Consider the following 20,318-nt stretch of genomic DNA (forward strand, 5'->3'; position numbering starts at 1 on the left):
GGGCAGGGGGGCATGTGCCCCGGGCGCCACTTGGTGGGGGGCGCCACAAAGTGCCCCCGCCTATCCCCTGCCTTGGCCCTTTCCCAAATTTTTTTAAAAAAAAAATTTAAAAAACAAAAACAAAAAAACCCTACCCTCCCCCTCCGACATGCCGCGTGACTTGCCAGTTTCGAGATCTGTCCGGGCAGGGCTCCTGGAGAGCGGAAGCAGAGTCCATTGCAGCGGTGGAAGGGTTAAAACTACGGAGCTTTCCTCCCTCCCTGTTGGCAGCCCCGCCCACTCCCAGCAGCTGCTGGTTCTCCTGAGCTCTGCCTCGTGCTCCATCCTCCTTAGTATGCAGCCAGTCACGGCACAACCAGTGACCATGTGGATGTTGGAGAGAGAGCTGGGGGTTAGCTCGTGTGCTGACTCAGTCTGAGTAAGTAAACTGCTCTGAAAATGAAATGTCCGTTGTTGTTGCTAAGGCAGAGTTATCGCCCAAGAAGTCAAGCCCCCCACCCCATTGCAAGGAAACTGGACCCTGCAGGAGCAGCGTTTAAGAAGCAGCTGCCAGTTCGTTTCACTCTTCGTGCTTCTCTGCCTTTGCCAAAGGAGCAAGAACTGCATGCAGTATTGTCTATTAAATAAAAAATGGGGCGGGGGGCATGGGGGTTAAGAACCGGTATCAGACTCAGACTACATCTGAAGTAAGGAAAAAAACAAACCCCATTTATTTATTTATATTTTTAAAGCACACAGCATTCTGGCAATATCAAACAGCCTTGATTTTTAAATATACCTTGCCTCCTCCACCCCCTTATAATTGAAACCTCTGTATATATAATTTTCTGGAAGCCATTTTTTTCCATGTGAGGAAAGAACCGCTTTCCAGTTTGCAGCCCTGATCCCCTGTGTGTTTCCTTCTCAGGAGGAAACTGAAAGCAGACGGGGCTACTCCCATGTTTATCTGCAATCTAGGTGCTGTTAGTTGGGGAACCAGTCTGATTGAAGTGAGGGTTGGTGGTGAAGGGGGAAATGTGTAGTGTGGTGCCTACGCATGCCTCTTGGGGCTGGGCTGCTGCCGTCTTTCTTTGTCCTCTCCGCGCATTTCCAGCCCATTTGGGAGCATGCCTTCTTTGGGAGCACTGGGGCAGGCTGAGGGGAAAGCATGCAAGCTTGTTGCATCGCGCCCTTTTTTCTCTGAAGTGCCTGTCCGTATGCAAGTGGAAGGGGTGAAGGGCTTTGTGTCCAGGCAGCGAGCAATTGGTAACCTTCTTCTTGGATCCCCTCGCTTCCTACCTTGCTTTTCGAGTTTACAAGTTTGGAGAAAGCAGGGGATTTCGTACAAAACCACCAGCAGCTAATTGGAAAAGTCATTCCAGCTCCATTGTCTGCAATTAGTCTTGCTAAACTACTAAACCCAAACTAGCCGGTTTGAGGTTTATTTATTCATTTTCATTCCTTTTGCATTAACAAACAGACATCGAATCAGGCTGAAACTTTTCCAGAGCTTAGTTCACGCTTGGTTTAGGGCTGTCAGCCTGCTCTGAACAGGAGCACTTTATACGATGTGTATGTGATATCTATCTATCTGTCTATCTATTCACATGCACGCGCGCACACACGAACACAATATAGTGGGGGAAAGGCTGCCCAGATTATTTAAAGGTTAAAGGTTTATTTAAAGGTTATTTAAAAAACACCAACAACCTCTGTGTGACTTCCCCATCCCCACCCCATGTATGTTTAAATTCAGATTGATTTTTTTAAAAATGGGGCTCATTAGTAGATGGCAGAACAATGAATCTTGTATTGCTACATTAATTTTGTATTTGTTGGTGGGGAAGGTGGGATCTAATTGTACTAAAATAGCTGGGATTTCAGACTTTGAAAGTGCCTGCCTTTAACTTGTGTGGTGCTTAAAAAAAACAAAACACCACTTGTAAGAATTCACCCCCAGAAATGTTGCTTGACTTGTATTTTTGAGCTGATATTATAGCAAAGTTATCTGAAAGAGGGGGGTCAGATTTTCTGGCGCTATTTTCCCTAGCTATGCCTCGGGGGGGGGCGCAATTTCAGTGCTTGCCCCGGGCGCCGTTTTCCCTAGTTACGCCTCTGCAGTCCTCCTTTGTAACTCTTCCACTGAGTCCGATATCAACCAAATTCACAGCACATTTTGTAGTTGTTTTTGTTGATCTGACAAGTTTCAAGATTGTGGCTTCTCAAAATACAGACAACAGCCCTATGTAATATACATGCTGCCTGTCAGATAGAAGCCAAATTCACAGGGCATGGAAGTAGAATCTAGGACCATGATATAACAAGTGGAAAATAGGCTCTATCCTGCATAGAACTATTTGTTAAGACTTTTATCTGTAAGCTACCCTGGAAATGTTTTATATTGAAGGGTGAGATATAGAATTATAATTAAATAAGTAAGTAAATAAATGTCAATTTATTATTATTATTGTAGGGAACTCTACCAAATTAGTCTCCCTACCTTTTAAGTAAGCAGAAGTTTGTGAAGAGTAGGTAAAAGCATTGGCAGTGATGGATGAGCTATAGTTTTCACAGAATACTGCTATTTGCCAGACATGCAAGCCCCACCCCCACCCCCCGGTGCGGAAAATTCAAGGCAAGGCCAACCATATGGTTGACAAGACTGGCAGTACTGCTGGATTCCACATGTGTACAATAACTACTTTCTTATCTTTTAATTTTGCTTTCTAAGGAATCATGTGATGTTACTAAAACTGCACTGAAGCGCTGGCTAGATCCTTTGGATATGTTTTTGTGCTACGTGGGGAAATTCACTAAAATTAGGGGTGCAGTTCTGACAAAACATCACATTTAAGCAAGTAAGGTGTATTGGAAATGCTGCAAAGGATGAAAGAGATGGGATTATAGCTTCAGAGCTTTATTCATAGTAAAATTAGGAATTACATAAGGTAAATGGAGTTTGCTTAGGAACTTCAATAAATTGGCTAGCACTTTACCCAAGTTACAGAGAGTTTAGTTAAAAGTTTTTACCAAAAGTGCCTGAAAAGGAGTAGAGGGAAGAAAGACAGAAAGGCAAGGGAGCCCAGAAAAAATATGGCTGAATTGGAAGTGTTACCTATCGTTCCTAGCACGTTTGGTGTGCGAAGTTCAGTCTGGTGCCTCCTAGAGAGAGGGGTGCAGGGTGAGGCAAGGAAGGGGCAAGGGGCAGCAGCCACAGCTCACCTTGTGAGATTCCGCAGTGTATTGGATTCTGATTCCATGTGGCCTGATCACAAAATCATGTCCTGGGGCAAGGTTTGTGTCAATTAGGAAGCGATCCCTCCTTGGAGGGTAGGGAAATTGGTGCATATCAAAAGTGTCCATTGTGAGGGTGGACTGAATCAGTGCAGCAATGGTTCTCTGGTGTGAGGAAAACAAAGACACGTTCAAACTATATATGAGTGGTAAAATGGTTCTGTGTTTGCTCATGTCTACGAAACTGGGCATCCCTGTGCAACAATGCAAATCTATTGTTTAAGGATGTGCTCTCTGCCTTATCTTTACCAGTCACTCAGTTATGCTAACAAGGGTGGAACGGGCCATGTGTTCATCTTTGGCTGAGCACTCAAAGTGATATCTTCTGCAGGAGTCTTCCTGTCCAAGGTCTATTAGCCGACTTTGCTTCTTTTGTAACACCCACCTGCAGTAGTTTGACCTTTGACCTGGGGACATGTTGCCAAACTTCGCTTGTGGCTAATTACCAGCCTGTGCCCAAGGAGTTGAGGCGCTGTGGGGTGAAACATTTATTGAAAGTTATTACCATTTTGTACAACTCCAAAATACTGCTATTTGGCAACAGTGAAGAAACTTCATTGCAAACAAAGCTGTACATAGAGAATGTCCATAGATCCCAGGTCATGCATCAATAGCTCCACAGGTACATGACACAACAAACTTGCTGAAGGTAAGCTGGTCTGTCTGGTCAGTGCTATCCAGGCACTGACCAGACTCAGACCTGCTAACCTTCAGCAAGTTTGCTGTTTCATGTATTTATGCCTCACTGAGTAAGAATAAAAGTGGGGTATAAATGGAATAAATAAATCATACAACTTTTTTTTCTGGTGCGACACTCCCTGAAACAACTGTGATCTATCTCCATGAACAATATGGTTCACACTGTGATTTCTCCATGTGATCCTACACACAAAGAAGGATGGAGTGAAAAAAATATATAGCTAGTTCCCATGGATTAACTAATCTGTGGGATTTTGGAAGAAATGGAAAAATTGTGTAATATCACAATTAAAAGGATAAAGGAACTTAATTAAGAGATAGTCCCACCATTTTTTGAAAAAGTGGTTCACCTCACCAAATTTGTGTGCCCAGGCTAATTAAGTAATCTCCTAGGCAAACATATTGTTCTGTAAGGCAGAGTCTGTTTCTCTTTTATTAAAGTTCATTTACATAAAGATAGAAAAAAGTGAAGGTACCATCTACTAAGATGACAACAAAAGACAAATGTAACTCACTTGTTTATTTGATATAAAGGCAGTATCTGAAAATGGCTTGAATCTCAGATGCAACGTACACTGCATCCCGATATGGAATTAAATGTTAATGAACTGACTTTTTTTGGTGGCAAATTTTTTTTTCACTTGATGATTTTGTTCCGACTCAGCTGTGTTCTTTTACATCCTAGCCTCAGCTCCCTAGATTTCCTTTTGATGTGCATCTCGGGATGCCTACTGTAGATGTCAGAGCCTTGAAAGAGCAAGAAATTACTTTCTGAAATGCATGCTATGTTTGTAAAAGACACCAAAGTACTGAGGAATTGGGTGAATGCTTTAAGATCAATGCTGACTTTTTTTCAAAATACCACCTAATTACATGAACTTCCCAAGCTGTTTAGCTGATCTTCCTGGATTTGTGCATTTTTGTTGAAATCAAGTCTCCATCCCTCTTTCGACTGTTTCAGAAGGGCAATGTACCTGTTTTATGTTTTTATTAGAATGATGGAGAAACAGTTAACCAATTAATGATCAACTTTTCAAAATGCTTTTGTGAACAAAATACGGAAATTATGGGTTATGAAGTGCTTTTAATGGCTAGTAGTAATTCTTTGGGACTGCTTAAAAATCAGTTATGAAATCTAAAGCCCTTATTGTCTGTAACCAGAATTTTGTTGGAAAGATATTGAGAAAGCGTTTCATTACCTATCACTGAACAATGGAGAAGGAAATAAATTTATTAGGAGTTTTTATGGGAGGGAACATTCAAGTTAACTGTTGGAACACTAGAATCCTTTTATTTATTTTGGAATGGGACCAGATGTAATGAAAATGCTGGCAAGCAAATGGCGCCTTGAAAAATAAGCAGCTTCTGCTGGTTCTCCTCCCATGGCTTTATTTTTGACATTAAGACAGCAAGTCTAGGTCGCAGAAGAGGAGTGCTGAGATGCCTAATTGCCGGGGGCTGCTTTTAAGGTACTTGGGATATCTTTGAAGATTCCAGGGACTCTCAGAGCAAACCCAGAGGAAGCAGCTATGCTCCAAGCTACCATCAGTGATCTGGAGCTGTGGAAGTGTACAGCCTTACAGAGGCTGCCTCTGCAAGTTAAGAACTCTCTGAACTTAGACTGCTATTTAACTTTGCTTAAACTCATTACTTCAATTTCTCATTGCTTCAATTTCTCCTTTTTCTCATCAGGATTTAACTAGAACATAGAGTTTAAGGTTCAAAGCCTTTTCTTTTCTTTTTCATTTTGGACTCACCCCATTTTAATTTTTACTTTCTTTTAAATAAGGAAACAAATGTCCTGTCTTTGAAAGTTTTGTTTTTGAACATTCCCTGAATGAACCATATATAGATTATCAAATTGAACTAAATAAAGACCTTAGACTATCAGAGTCTGTTAGAAGTTACTTGTGAGCGGCTATTTACCTGATTTACAGTTTTACTGCCTAGATCCCTGCTAACTGGGCAAAGAGGCACCTTTTACCGTGGTGACTCTCTTTATTTAGCAGGGGGAGAATAACTGGCCCTATCCACCCCCTGGAGGGGTTATACCAAGCTTTTTTGTTTTTGTTTTAACGTTGAGATTTGAGGAGTGGATTACCTATGTGGCAAACCTATGGATTATAAAAGTAGGATGCAGCTAGAAAAGCTTGGCAGAGCCTGACATTGGTTTGTTCTGGATTACAAATTACTAAATGAAGTTTTTGGCTTTGAATGTTTGAGCTTGTTAACACTGGAACTATTTAATAAACAGTTTTGCTAGAAGATGTAGGGATCTCCTTCTTTACTTAGCCTGACTGAAGGGTGGAGTGTTAACTTTTCACATCTGGAACTTTTTTGCTTGGTTTTTGTATATACATGGCTGGAGTATTTTTGTAATGAGTGGCTGCCATAAGAGGGAGTCTGGAGATCTCTGTCTCCTTGAGGATTCTATATTCTTGAATGCTTCTGAATATTGGATTTCTCCCCCTCTTTGTTGGCTGGAATATCCTTGTCATGAGGGGGAGCCTGAAGATTGATCCCTTGCGAGGACTGAATATCTGGGCTGAATGTTGAAGAAAGGTCTTGGAATGAAGGTCAAATCTTTAGTGCCTAGCCTCTGACTTTATCTCATCCCATGTTTATTTTGTGTTTTTGTTCATTTAATTGAATGACATTTGGTATTGTCTCCAGACAAGGGTTTCTTTCTTTCTTTCTTTCTTTCTTTCTTTCTTTCTTTCTTTCTTTCTTTCTTTCTTTCTTTCTTTCTTTCTTTTGAGGCTATCTGTAAATACTGTAAACAAGACAGACAGAGAAATTTCTAAGAACTCTGAGGATTCTAATCCAACTGCATCCAAGCTTCTGCAAAACCTGGTATTTTACATTTGGGAAATTAGGAAAAGTTATTAAATTAGGGAATTTAATGTAGAATTCCTGTATAAATATTCTTTCTTTTTATACTTTCTTAGTATTAGCATCTGATTAACTTGGCTGTTGCTGATATTGGAATAGTGGCAATTTAATACAATTTAGAGGTTATTTTTTTTTTATAGTGTTTCTGTAAATTCCCAGTGAAATTAGCTTTTACCAGTGAGGTTTTTTGGTTGTTTTCTCTTTTAATGAGAAAACATTTGAGCAGAAGTGTGCCTGCTTCATATACCAGGAAAATGGGTAAGAGAAAGCCAGGGAAAGGAGATGACAATGGAGATGACTCTGAAGGTGAAAATCAACAAGGAGGCTTACAAGTTCCTTGGGATACAATTTCCCTTTCCCAGTTATGAGAGATCTTTGCCACAGAATTGCATAGTGCAACTGAGAAGATTGAGAAGACTACTCAGCAAATTGAGCAGAAACTAGACTCCTTTCAGTCAGAAGTGAAATCCAGATTTGACGTGGTAGAAAAGAAAGGTCAATCATGATCAGCGTTTAGATATGATGGCAGAGACCCAGAAGAAATTGATAACTGAGAAGACTGTGTGAGAATTCGAATGTAAAAGACTTGATCATCAAGTTCAGATTTTAGAATTTCAACTTTGTTCCTGTCATTTGAAACTCTGTGTTGTGGGCAAAGAAGTGGGAAAGGAGAATTTGAGAAAGGAGATTGAAGCTCTCTTTTTTCAATTTTTGGATCATGATCCAGAAGACTCCCTTGATATCCGAGAGATGTATAGAGTGAATTCTAGATACGCTCAAGAAAAGAATTTCCCAAGAGATATAATGATAAAATTTGCAAATGAAAGGACCAATGAAGAAATTTTTCACATGCAAAGAGATTCCCCACTGAAACTTGAAAGCAAACAGATTGAAATTCTGCCAGATGTCCCTGCTGATATTTCAAGAAAACATCAGGAATTAAAAATTTTGACAGTTGTTTTTCAGGAATGAGGGATTAAATATAGATGGGCAGTACCTTTTTGTCTGGAAGTTTTTATGGATCAAGGGAACGCACAGATATACATGACTCAAGATGCAAAGTGTTTACTGGTTTCTCTGAATCTGACAAAGACATTGACTGTGCCAGATCAAGTCCCAGAAGGGGACCAATTTGAAGACCTGAAATGGGATCGAGCTTGAGCTTTTTAGAAAGAAAGACAAAGAATAGATCAGGACAAGACAATATTAATTACTTAGAAAGATGGGTGAATTAAAAATATTTAATGTAAATGTTATTGGCTTGAATAGCCAGTTTAAAAGGAAAACCTTTTTGAAATTGAAAAAAGAAAAAGCAGACACCATTTGCCTTCAAGAAACTCATATTAAGACGAGTAATGCCAATTTATTGGACTGTAAATTTCTTAGCCAAAGTTATGTAGCCACCGGGGATAAGGAAAAAAAGAGTGGTGATTTATATCAAGGATTTGTCATGGATCTTGGAGGAACAAACTCAAGATTAACCTGGCAGACATATTATACTTAAGTTCCAAACCCAACAACAAAAAAATCACGATCACTTCAATTTATGTTCTGAATGACAATAAAACTGGATTTTATGAGCAATTTTTTCAGTCACTGCTTGAGATAGCTGAAGGAGACATTTTAGTGATGGGAGATTGGAATGCAGTTTTCTCACCAGTTATTGATAAAACAGGAGGACACAAGAAGAATTCTTGCAAATTGCCAAGAAATGTGTTTGACTATATGGCGCTCCTGTCTTTAGAAGATGTATGGTGACATAAACATCCCTTGGAGAAGGGCTACACCTGTTTTCCCCAATGGCATCAAACATATTCAAGGACTGACGTGTTTGACTTCAAAATCTGCATTATCAAGACTGATTGAAATGGAGGTCACACTGTTAACGTATGTGGGCCATAATCCATTGATCATTAGGTTTAACGGGGAACCTACTGGTCCAAGAAGATGGAGACTGAATAATCTTCTGTTACTGCAGGAAGAGGTTAAGCTTAAATGTCAATATGAACTAAAGAGCTTCTTCCAGAGAAATATGACACCTGATGTTTCATGATTATCAGTATGGAAATCCAGTAAAGCCATCATGAGAGGATTGCTTATTTCAATGGCTTCAAGGTGGAAGAAAGTTCAGCAGCAATAGGAGTCCTTATTTGAATGAGTTGAATAGATTAGAAATGGCTCATAAGGAGAATCCCTTGATGGATATATGGCAGAGCATAAAGGAGTTCCGTAAACAAATGGATCTCATAGAGACAAAAGAGACATACAAGAACATAACTTTTGCAAGAGAAAAATATTTTGAGAAAGATAATAAGCCCGACAAATTATTGGCATACCAACCAAGAAACGAGAAGAAGAGAATCATCACTTCAATATGGAATGGGGAAGAATTTGTCTCAAATACGGATAAGATGATAGACCAATTTATGGAATACTATACCAGATTTTACAGAAAGGAAACGCTGGATCTTGAGAAGGTTTCACAGTTTTTAGAGGATTTAGAAATATCAGAGTTCACCGATCGGCAGAAAGAGCTACTGAATAAACTAATTTCAGAGGAAGAAACAAAAGTAATACAGTGGCTGAGGCCTAAGGCACCAAGCATGGATGGATTTTCAGTGGTTTATTACAAATATTGTCAAGAAATATTAATCCGCCCATTGACCAAAGTGATGAATGAAATATTACATTGTCATATGCTGCCTTCTTCTTGGCAAGAAGCATTCATTTCTATCAATCAATCAATCCTTTATCATGGTCGGAAACCAGCATAAAATTAATACAGATTAAAAATTACAGGTAATAAAGCTAAAATTAAGGATGATTGCAGTTTAAGATTTTGTAAAAACAATAGATATTAATTCATCATCAAAAGGCTAAAGCTAAAACTAAAAATACACATTGGTACTAAAGTTATTAAAGAATAGAGAAGATAAAATATAGTAATAAGTTTTTTAAAGGGTGTCATATAAAACTGTATAGTCCAGGTTTAAAAACATTCATTTCTCTTATTCATAAGGAAGGGAATGATCCAACTAGACCAGAATTGTACAGACCAATTTCTCTGCTGAATGTGGATTACAAATGTTTTGTGGCAATTTTGGCAGGAAGGCTGAAATATTGTTTTTAATTGATATAATACATCCAGATCAGACAGGATATGTACTGAATAGATACATGAAAGACAATCTGAGCTATATATTGAATGCAATAGATTATTTTCAAAGAATAAGAATAAAGCAGCGATGATTTTCTTGGATGCGGAGAAAGCTTTTGGCAATCTTGATTGCTCTTTCTTGTTTAAACTATTAGAAAAAATGAACTGTGGTCTTAATTTCCTTTCATGGATTCAAAGTATTTATCAGGAACAAACAGCAAAGATAATGGTGAATGGGACCATATTAAAAAAATGCACTATCACAAAGGGTGCTAGACAAAGGTGTCCCCTTTCACCATTGTTGTTAATCCTAGCTCTTGACCACTGGTGATGATGAAGATATGGCAGGAACAAAAAGTTTCTGGAATTAAAATGGCGGATCAAGAACATAAAATAAAAGTGTATGCAGCCTCCATGGCTAAGGTTACTGCTTATTTATGGAACATTTTAGATGAAACATTTATTTCTATTTGGGAGCCTTTCATAATTTACAATTAAGCACAGGGTCCACACACCCTCATCGAAGATTTGGTTTTTATTTTTAGAATACACGGTTAATTAAAGTGGTATTTCTGTGTGGGGGTTTTATGTTTGTTGATTTGTTTGTTGATTTATTTGTTTTTACAATTCTTGTCAAGGACGGTTTTGTGTGGGTGGGTGTTTTTTGGAAGGTGGAGAATAGAGGGCTGCTGAACCTCCTGATTGATGTATGTAATTATGAGATATCTAAGAACTGCTAATTGTAAAGTTACTTTTATCTTTTTCCTTTCTTTCTATGCTTCTTTTCTATTTCTGTTACTTTGTTGAAAAACAATAAGAAGATAATTAAAAAGAAAAGAAAATGCTAGACAGTGACCAGCATGGTTAGCAGCCCTCCATCAATGGTAGGGATCCACCAGGGCTGCTGTACAACTTAAAAGAGAGCCCCAATAGTTTAACAACCTGGCTGCTTTGGAATGACCTAAAACTACTCCCAGACAGCAGCTCAGTGCTCCTTTCATTGGAAACAGTGGGCTGGCTGCACTGCTGCCCAGATGTGTGTTTAAGTCATTCTGCAGCAGCCCTATCACTATACCATCAGGGCTGCCTTTTAAGTTGTGCAGCAGCACTGCAGGTGCCTTCTATCGATGGAAGGCTACCCATTATGTCAGCCACTAAGAATGGTCAATAGTTTACGTTTTCTATCACAAAGAATGAATACATGTATAAATTGTAACATTTTATTGTTTAGTAACATTTTAGCACTTTAAAACACAAAACAGAGTGATGGGGGTTCTCTTTGGAATCTGGGTCCCAAGGGGGTAGAAGTTGGAAATATGATACAGGAAATGTGTACCATGATACAGAGTCCGGAAAAGGTACACATTTTCCCTTATTTAAATTAAAATAGTTAACGTCTATAATGATGGCAGCTGGAACCCCCTTATATTTTAGTTACCAAGGAAACTTTCAAATCTTCTTATTTTGCTCATTAAACAGCAGTGGGACATATACTATTTTATCAGTTATAGATTGCTGGCTGAATCAATAATGTGTATGAACTAGCTGGAAGAAGTGGTTTGGCAATTACTTCCTGCCTATACGAGATGAGATATATTGACATAGCTGTCCTGCTATTGCTACTTGCAGTGGCATGCATACACAGTTGCATTACGTCACAGAAAACAGTTATTAGCATCTTCATACCAGCCTTCCCACTGTTCGTAAAAAGGTCCAGGAGGAAAAAAGAAGCAGAGCTCGAAGGAAAGGGTGCAGAATCAAAATTGCAGTGGCCCTATGGACAGGATAAACATTGTTGTTGAGAGAAACAGGGGTAGATAAAGAGGTACAAGAGTACTGTGCAGGAAATACCCCTTCAGGAAAACTGGTTGGCTTGATAGTTAACCAGTTACTATAAATCATTTTGTGGCTGAAGGAACTGTAACATGGTCTGAAAAGCAATAATCAGGTAAATTAGAGTTAACAAAGATATCACATCTACCCAGAGGCACACTAACCCCTGGACCTTGGGGACTGGGTCCGGTCCTCCAAGGTCCAGTGGGGGGGGGCTCCAAATGGTTGGGGCTGGGGGCCTCCGGCAGTCGCCTCATGCCTGCCCTAGCTCCGCCTTTTTTAAATGCTTACTGTGGCTGAGGGGGGGCTGCGGTGGGGGGAGTGGAGCAGTCCTTCTCCTCTCCCCCCAGTGGCAGTGGCAGAGGTGGTGGCGGCAATCAGGAGAGCTGCTGGGCCCATCCATTTGGGCCAGCGTCTTTAAGAAACTGTGAGGCGTGCCTGCGCAAAGGAGATCATCGGGAGGAGCCTCATGCAGGGCGAGGGCACTCACGGCTGGGCAGTCTGGGTGCCTGAATTACTTTGCTGCACCCCTGCATCTACCACAGATACAGTATGTCAGCTAACTTTGCAATTGAGGTTGATTTTTGCCTTTCTAATGTGGCAAAATTGGATTATGGAAGATGTTCTTTTTTCTCTGGCTGATATCACATGATACATCACTTCTTGTTTAGATGAGTACTCTGCCATCTTCCAAAACTGCATTGTTGCTCAAAACTGCTCAGGCAGGCAAAAGATGCCAGAATCAACAATAGAGACTTATAAGCCTAGATAGCATCCACTGGCCACCTTGGCAGCAGAACAAATTGCTCAGGCAGATTATGGGTGTCCAATGTGAACAAATTATCACAGTTGCATGTATTAGGAAATAGGAAATTTAGGACAGGATCCAGATAAAATTATCCATGACAAGAAGACTATTCTCATGACCAGGAGGCAGGGAGGGTGGACAGGCAGCGGGGAAGGCTGTGCTGTACTTACCTCTCCCCACGCTGATGATATCTTTGCCCACCTGGCCACATGGCTCAGCCGCACACACAAGCAGCACTTGTGGGAACTGCGTGGCTTGCTGGAGCCTGGGACATTGCATCTCAGCCTCTGAGTTGGTTCATTGGGTGATTCTCCCATCGGACGTGTGCTCTAGTCCCTGTCTCACGTGATTCCGGTGCAGCGGGTGAGGGCACGCTCGTGCCCTTAACTTCAACTTAGTTAAGATTCTAAAAGCTAAGAGCTGGGACAAAAAGCAGGGTTCGACTAGATAGGTTAGATTTCTCGTGAGAACAGCCTTTAAGTCTCACTGAAATTAATGAAACTAAAGTAAGTCACAAATAACTTGTTTCTATTTCAATGGTACTTAATCATGACTCAGTCTAGATCATATTGTCTTTAGCTGGAGTGTTTAGATCAAGATATGCAAATAGCTTTTTCTTCCCCTTTTCTTTCTGGCTTCTGCCTGACTGAAGAGTTACTCTTGTGACCACTTTGATATAGTGTTAAGATAGTGAAGCTACCAAAAGTTGAATTTTGGATGGTGGCTTGTGAATAAATGTTGAAGTAGTTATTTGCAAGGGACAGCATGCTATAGAGGTCATTAACACAATCAAAAACTGTGTTCTATCTAGGTTTGGGAGTGATGTGTGCTCCCAATTTTTGGTTGTGTAGAAGCAAAATAAGAGGAATACCTGAGTAGGTATGCACAGAACTGGCCAGTTTGGTCTTGGTTTTGGCCAAACTGGGTCTAATCCAGTTCGGCCACTGAACTGGGCTGAACTGGTTCACAGGTTGATTTGGGGGTATACTTGTAAAGGGGAATCTGGTGAGGATTCCACTTTACAAGTAAAGGGGCATTCCCTATCCTAAAGGTCAGGGGGACAGGGTGTGAGAGGCAAGAGAAGGGGTATTTTGTAGCTTTAGGAGGCTGCTGTGGAGGTGGCGAAGGCAGTGGAGAGACATTTGATGTGACAGGGGGTAGAAGTGGGGGTTCTTTCAAGCCCCCCACTGAATGACAGCCCAGGCTGGCTGTAGGGCTGGTCCGGTTAAAACCAGACCACCTGAACTGGGCCAGTTCGATTCAAACTATGGTTCAAATTGAGCCAGCTTGCATATCCCTAAACCTGGGTAAAAGTAAATGTGTGGAATTTGCAAGGTAAGAGGAAAAGCAACCCAGGTTTTCCTCCTACCTTGCTTTCACACAAACACTTCTACTCAGATTTTCCTTTTACCTTGCTTCCACACAACCAAAAATTGGGAGCACACACAGCTCCTAAACCCACAAAGAACACATTTTTTGATTATGTGAATGATCTCATCATGTTAACCAAGTTCTCATTACCTGATTGTTTGACCCATACGTTGGATATTTTCTCCAGAAGCTAGCTGCTGAGCTGTGGTGATCATAACATTAGTGGGAGACTAATCAGAATAATCACATAAATGGTCATAACCCCAGGAATCATTATCATTGTGATGTCACCAACACATTGATGATTCCATGGGCTGTTTTAATAACTAAATGATTTGTGGGCTTAGAATTCTAGAAACCCACCAAGTTATTAGAAAAACCTTGGCTCCTGGAGCTATAATTAGCTGCCAATGAAAAATCAATATTAGTTTAATAATAACTACTAGCTTAACCCACACAGAGCATCTGCATGCTAGTACTTGATTGTTACCCTCACCCCCTGCCACAGCCTCCCTCACCTCAGAGATCTCTCCACTTTCACCTGAGCTGCACTCCTGCTCCTCCTCCTCCATCCGGATGTTTCCATCCCCCTCACCCTCCATCCCTTTACTTCTTCCCCTCACCCCTCTTAGTCATGGCTGCAGCATTGCTGGCACCTATTGGTCAAGCTACAGACCCCTGTCTCTCCTTTGGAGAGGAGAGCTGGTCTTGTGGTAGCAAGCATGACCTGTCCCCATAGCTAAGCAGGGTCTGCCCTGGTTGCATCTGCATGGGAGACTTGATGTTTGAGCACTGCAAGATATTCCCCTCAGGGGATGAAGCTGCTCTGGGAAGAGCAGAAGGTTTCAAGTTCCCTCCCTGGCTTCTCCAAGATAGGGCTGAGAGAGATTCCTGCCTGCAACTTGGAGAAGCCGCTGCCAGTCTGTGAAGACAATACTGAGCTAGATAGACCAATGGTCTGACTCAGTATATGGCAGTTTCCTATGTTCCTATCCCCAGAGACCTCCCCAACCTCACCTGAGCCCCACTCCTGCTCCTCCCCACAGGAGCAACAGCAGTAGCAGTTGACTGGGCCCTTCCTCACTGCTGCCACTGGCATGGCCTCTTGTTCCCCTCAGGCTGCTAACAGACCTGGGCCTGTCTCTTACCCTTCCTTCTTTCTCTCTCCCCCTCCTTTCTTTTTCTCTCTTTCTCTCTCCTCAACCCGCTCTTCCCCTCTGTCTTTCTTCATCTCCATTCTTTTTTCTTTTCTCTCTCCTTCCTCTCTCCCCCCCTTCCTGAGTTAACAGATCTTGTTCATCTTGTTTCCTCATCTAATTCACACAACGGCAGCCTCCTTCTCCTGAAGGGGCTCTTTCCTCCCTCACGACCCCTCTCTTTGCAGACCCCTGCCCTATCTATCTTTTCCTCTCCTCTACAATCAAAAACATCTTCTGACCAGTAACAGTTGCATCCCAATTGTCCTTAATCATCACAGGCTCCTCCTCCCTGTCTGCATATGGGATCCCCACTGCCCAATCACCACAGTGCTTCTGCTTGTGAACTCTCACGAGAGCTGCCATGGAGGGGATTAGCCATGGGTACACCTTAGAGAATTATATATAGAGATGGTAGGCCTCTTATCATTGCAGTACTATGTGGGACATGAACTGCTGTTCTTAACCATTCTCATTCATCCTCCTCTCTTCCCATTTTCTTTTCCTTTTTATCTTTTTATTCTTCCCATTCTTTACATCTACTTACATGAATAAGTGGGTGAAATGGAAGTACAGGTAACAAATCACTTGATTTTCTTGATAGCCTAACATGACCAATGTGCTTTATTTGGTTTGTCTTTTGAGAAGATGACACTTTGCAGTATTGTTTTTATTATTTTGCAGTAATTATTTTATACAACTTATTTAACAGGAAACCTGCCAACTGAACACCTGAATCAGCCTTGATTTCTGAGATGAGGGGAAAACATGCCACATCTGCCTTCGTTTGCTCAGATGTTGATGAAGCAAACTGTGTAATAAAACAGAATAGAAGAATTTCTCTAACATTGTCAAAGTACTAGACTTTGCTCTAAAGACAAAAACCAGCTACTGGAAGGCAGAAATACTTGTTTGAAATGAGAACATCTAAATTAGTGAAGAAGCATATGGAGCTTCTTAAAAAATGATGATTCTCAAGAGCATTTATATTTAATAGAATGTGTTTGAGAGGGGCCTTTTCAACATGAAAAGTATCTGCTTACTCAGTGACTGAAAACTGTGAATCATTTCAATCATATAGCTAAATTGAGAGCTCATGCTTCAAGATATATAGTTGAATATTGTGAAACCCAGTGAATAATTCAATCCCTCTTCATCAAGTCTGGAGAAACTGCAGAAATAACTACTACATTAACTTTCTCATTGAATACACAGGGATTTGTTTTGTTTTAGCGATATCACTGAGTATGGGGGACTTGTAAGGTTTTCCTCAAATACAAGATAAGCATTATGACCCCTGAATTCAGCTTCATATTAATTCAGTTGTATTTTAATCCAAGCTGGAGAAGAAACTCCCCAACACCACCAACTCAGCCCCCTGCCAGTCACCTCACTCACACACCCATCAACAATCCTCCAAACTTCATCCCACCTTCCCTTTACCTGGGTGCTGCTGCTGTTCCACTAGAGGAAGTGGAGAAAGAAAGAGGTCTCTCTCATCCCCGCCCTTCAAAGTTTCTCATGCTACTACACAGCACACAAGGTATAAATCACCCCTGGGAAATCTGGTTTTTCCAAGGACTGGTGACATCACAGTAGCCACTGCAGAAACTTTATTCCTCAAGGCTGACTTATGCCTGGAGAGCTGCATAGAAGAATGCTAAAAACTAGAAGGGGGAGAGTGGAAGACACCTCTCTTTTTCCTGCTTGTTGCTGCTGCACCAGTGTAACAGCAACAGCACAAGGCAACTGAATGAGAAGGAAGGAGGAGGGTATTTGGATGCTGCTGTGGTACTGTCAATAATTTTTATGAGACTGTGACATAATCTGGAAAAGAATGAAAAGCAACTTTGACTGATACCTGTAACTTACAGTCACTCTAAACGTATCTGGTACAGCCCCCTCATGGGCAAATATCACCTCCAATTGGACATGGGAGATAACATGTTTGAAAGCATCTATATAAAAAATCTCCTCCAAAATGGAAAGCTAAGCACATAACCTTGATTTCTTTATGCTAGTTTTCTGGATGCATGAGATTCTTATATGGAGGCATACTCAAGCAAGCATTCCTATGTGCAATCTCAGGTAGTGATGAAAAGGTTCCACCACAGTCAGCTCTCAGTATCTGTTGAAGCTGCAGTTACTTAATTCGACGACTGAATTCACAGTAGCTTCTGTATTACTACAGAAGATTTAATGGTGCCCACGTTATGAGTCTACCACTTTTTCTCTGATGTATATCTCTCCAAAATGAGCTCATATCATTTTAACTAAGTGTGAACATATGTCTTCCAGTTCAGTGCTGTCTAATGACCTCCAAAGGATTATCAGTTTGATTTTATAATAATAACTCCTAGCTGGCTTATACATTTTCAGCATGTCATCACTTCACTATCATTCCTCCTCATCTATAAGTCCTTCCTTTTCATTTATCATTTTGGCTGCCCAAATGAAATGGCCATATGAATGGCTTTTCAGCACAGTGGAGGTTATGTATTAACACTGCAAAGGTGATCCCATTGGCATATAAGCAGGTTTTGTAAATGTGTAGCAGACATTCTCTGGATTAGTATAACATATAGCTGTCTGGATGGAAACCAAAGCCCCATTAACATTCTTTAAAACTACTGAATGTTGGCCTCAAAATTAAAATATCTCATTTAATACAGCTGTACTTCTCTCTCTCTCTTACTCTGGTATATTAACTATAACTTGCTCTGCATCAGGGCCAAGAAGAGGCTGCATGAGAAGTATATCTCCAGATATGTTATGAACTTCACCTAATTTTCCCCAAGGATAGAATCATCCCCCCCACGCACCCACCTGCAGCCCTTTGGTTAGAAGGCAGATGTCTTTGTTTTTTAAAGGTTGCCTTTTCTGTTAACATCCTACAACAAACATATGAATCTGTCTTATAGTGAATCAGACCATTGGTTCACTGAGCCCATTACTGTCTACTCCATTCATTCAATTCATCATTTTGACTGCCCAAATTAATGGCTATATTATGACCCCTCAGTACAGTCCAGGTTAGGTATGGTACTGCAGAGGTGACTGGCAAGCAGCTCTCCAGGACTCAGGCATAGTTTTTCTTTTAACCAGACAGTCCAGAATTCAACCTGGAACCTTCTCAGGTCCTTTTGGGGGAACATAAGAAAAGCCATGCTGAATCAGGGTGAGGGCCTATCTAGTCCAGCATCCATTTCTGCTTCGCTCAGTGGCCAACCAGGTACATCAGAGAAGCCCACAAGTAGGTGGAAGAGGGCAACCACCCCCTCTTGTTGGTGTTTCCTAGCATGGGGTGTTCAGGGGCATGCCCCTTCTAATCCTGATGGGAATATACAACTATCCAGACTAGTAGCCATTGTTAGCCCTATCCTCCATGAATATGATGGATCCTTTTTTTAAAAAAAAAAAAACATCTGGATCTACATCTACATCTGACAGCAGCAAATTCCATAGTTTAACTATACATTGAGCAAAGAAGTACCGTATTTTTCAGACCATAAGACACACTTCCCCCCCCAAAAAAAGTGGAGGGGAAATGAGGGTGCATCTTATGGTCCAAATGCTGTCCAGTAGGGCTGTGCACCAGCCGCCCCCGCTGCCCCCCCACCTGATTAGAGGCGGAATCGGCCCAAGCTAACTGCCGCCGCGGCCGCCCCCGTTGCCGACCGCCCTCCCTCCCAGCTGCCCAGTCCTAACCTTCTAATCCCGATCAGGGACCCATACTGGTAACTGGAGAAGGAGAGAGGAGCTCGCAAGCAGAGCTCCTCTCTCTGCAAAGCCTCAGCCCGAACTGGCGCTTTGGCCGCAAAGGAAAGCCATCAGGCCAACCAAAACCATCTCAACCCCATATCCTGCTCTAAAGCCAGTTTGAAATGGATCTAGTTAGTCAGTTTCCTCCCAAGCCACCTGGAGCTGGTTAGCCACCACTCTCAATCGCCTTGCCCAACCATGGTTGATTGGAGACTGGCCTATAACTACCTATCACTGAGGGATCTAGGGAAGGCTTCTTAAGAAGTGGCTTAATCATAGCATCCTTTAGACAAGAAGGCATTCTGCTCTCCCTCAGTGATGAGTTAATTATATTAACTAGGCCACCTCGAACAATTTCCCTGCTAGATAGAAGCAGCCAAGTTGGTCAAGGATCCAGAGAACAAGCAGTAGGTCGCACCACCACAAGTAGCCTGTCCACATCCTCAGGCATCACAGATTGAAATAGATCCAGTTTCAATATTCTCTACCATATTATTTTAAAGGTGCAGTGACCAGAACTTAAAGCAGACTTTCAGCCTTATTGCTTGCCACTGTTATGGCCCTACACCTGGGGACTGATCCCGTTCCAAGGTTTTGTGATTCTATTGAGCTGAGTTCCATGGAAATATATAATCAATGCTAGATCTGATCAGAAGCAACCCCAGCAGATTATTGGACAGGATACATAATTGCAGGCCAATACACTGGAATAGAGTAGAGCAAATAACTTGGTAATTTTTTGAATGATTTTCTTTATGATAGTACCTTAATGTCAATGAATATATTATGTCTTTGAATGGGATCTTGGAGAATTTTAATAACTGGCAACTGTTTTCAGAAACTGAGTAATACAATGGAATCCTGATTTGTGCTGATAAAATATAAAATAATAATAATGATTATGATGATGATATAACACACACATGTCATACTTTTTCAGTGTGGTGAAGCTCTGATATAATTAATATCTTGCTACTTGTCATCTACCACACTTGTCTGCCTGTGTACTTGAATTAAGTAGGTCATTTGGCACATGGGCAGTGCGGAGACAGTTTAAAATATAAAATGGAGAGTTTGGTAGCACAGGGTCTGGACCTTTTCCCAGTTTCATTGAGCTTCAATGTTGATAATAAAAATATTTTGTAATTTAGGGCAGTCTGAAGTATTTCCCGTGCATAAGATTCTATTTCATCTGTCCAACACTGGGACAATCTATTGTGGCCATTGCTCAGTTCTATAGCACACAAAACACTAGATTGCATAGACACATAGGAAATACAGAAGTGCATAGTGACTATATCCTACACCTGTCCTTGGCTGCTCTTAT

The 20,318-nt window shown here is 41.2% G+C and overlaps 1 long non-coding RNA gene across 3 annotated transcripts in view; it reads left to right on the forward strand.

Annotated features, from left to right (window-relative positions):
• Nucleotides 1-289: 289 nt before the first annotated feature.
• LOC128349157 (uncharacterized) overlaps nucleotides 290-20,318 on the forward strand; it is a 58,549-nt gene continuing 38,520 nt past the window's right edge. For all 3 annotated transcript variants that reach the window (XR_008318591.1, XR_008318592.1, XR_008318593.1), the window contains exon 1: nucleotides 290-418. This is a non-coding gene — a long non-coding RNA (uncharacterized LOC128349157). The remainder of the gene's footprint in view (nucleotides 419-20,318) is intronic.

The sequence above is a fragment of the Hemicordylus capensis genome, chromosome 3 (assembly GCF_027244095.1).
Source record: "Hemicordylus capensis ecotype Gifberg chromosome 3, rHemCap1.1.pri, whole genome shotgun sequence".
Lineage (NCBI taxonomy): Eukaryota > Metazoa > Chordata > Lepidosauria > Squamata > Cordylidae > Hemicordylus > Hemicordylus capensis.